A 1,520-nucleotide genomic window follows, 5' to 3' on the forward strand; every position below is an offset into this window, starting at 1 on the left:
GAAATTTCATCATTTTTTCACTTACTATTAGCTGCATTTGTTGCTGTAGGTACACATTTCTTCATAAATAAGAGAGATTCTTCAGTGGAATTTGCACAGCATAAAAACCATACTTACAGGTGTATGAAACTCTAGAATTTATTTAATGAAAAAGTGAATGAGCTGTCACATTTTAAACTTCATATTTAGAAAAAACTGAAATTTTATAGTTAATTATCTCAATTTTTAAGATAGTTTTTAACAGATTTGGAAAATTCTAGAGTCTCATACACCTGTGAGTATGGTTTGTATGCTGCGCAAAATTCATCGAAGAATCTCTATTACTTATGAAGAAACCTGTACCTATAGTAAAAAAGTCAGCCAATAGTAAGTGAAAAAATGATGAAATTCGACATGTACAAAAATTATTTTGTTATGTTTTTGAACTTCCACTGCTATGAGTGTGAATCCTGAATCCTTCCTGGTCATGCCGACAAAGTTTTATCAGATTGAGATTTTCACTCTGCAGCAGAGTGTGCGATGATATTAAGCTTCGTGGCAGATTAAAACTGTGTGCCGGACCGAGACTCGAACTCTGGAAACATCCCCCAGCCTGTGGCTAAGCCATGTCTCCGCAGTATCCTTTCTTTCAGGAGTGCTAGTTCTGCAAGTTTGGCAGGAGAGCTTCTGTAAAGTTTGGAAGGTAGGAGACGAGATACTGGCAGAAGTAAAAGCTTCTGTAAAGTTTGGAAGGTAGGAGACGAGGTACTGGCAGAAGTAAAGCTGTGAGTACCGGGCGTGAGTCGTGCTTCGGTAGCTCAGTTGGTAGAGCACTTGCCCCCGAAAGGCAATGGTCCCGAGTTCGAGTCTCGGTCCGGCACACAGTTTTAATCTGCCAGGAAGTTTCATATCAGTGCACACTCTGCTGCAGAGTGAAAATCTCATTCTGAAATCATCCCCCAGGCTGTGGCTAAGCCATGTCTTCGCAATATCCTTTGTTTCAGGAGTGCTAGTTCTGCAAGGAGAGCTTCTGTAAAGTTCGGAAGGTAGGAGACGAGGTACTGGCAGAAGTAAAGCTGTGAGTACCGGGCGTGAGTCGTGCTTCGGTAGCTCAGTTGGTAGAGCACTTGCCCGCGAAAGGTAATGGTCCCGAGTTCGAGACTCGGTCCGGCACACAGTTTTAATCTGGCAGGAAATTTCAAAGTTTTATCAGTTAATTTGCAAAAGCATGGACAGTGGAAATTAAAGTCTTCTGAGGTGTCTTTCCTGCTGGATGTCGGTCCCTTTGACGTCCTGCCCCCTTATTGCGAAGGTATTTCAGTCTTGTTGTGCTCGCCTTCACGTTTCTTGTACGATGCTTACGAAAGTCTTAGCCGACAACACACAACTGAACTTCAGATTATCTTACCTTCTTCCACTGGCTAAAAACTGAAACCTGCAACAAACTGTTCATTGGAAGAAATGGTTTCTCTCACCCTAGTATCGTACTTTTGACTGACATTGGAAACTCTTCCAAGTAGGTCTTTGAAGGGCTCCTCGCT

General features: G+C 42.2%; 1 non-coding gene across 1 annotated transcript; it reads left to right on the top strand.

Moving 5' to 3' along the window:
* Positions 1–784: 784 nt before the first annotated feature.
* Trnas-cga lies at positions 785–861 on the top strand. Its single transcript has one exon. It is a non-coding gene; the product is annotated as a tRNA-Ser (tRNA).
* Positions 862–1,520: the final 659 nt, after the last annotated feature.

Source organism: Schistocerca americana, chromosome 10, assembly GCF_021461395.2.
Source record: "Schistocerca americana isolate TAMUIC-IGC-003095 chromosome 10, iqSchAmer2.1, whole genome shotgun sequence".
NCBI classification, from domain to species: domain Eukaryota; kingdom Metazoa; phylum Arthropoda; class Insecta; order Orthoptera; family Acrididae; genus Schistocerca; species Schistocerca americana.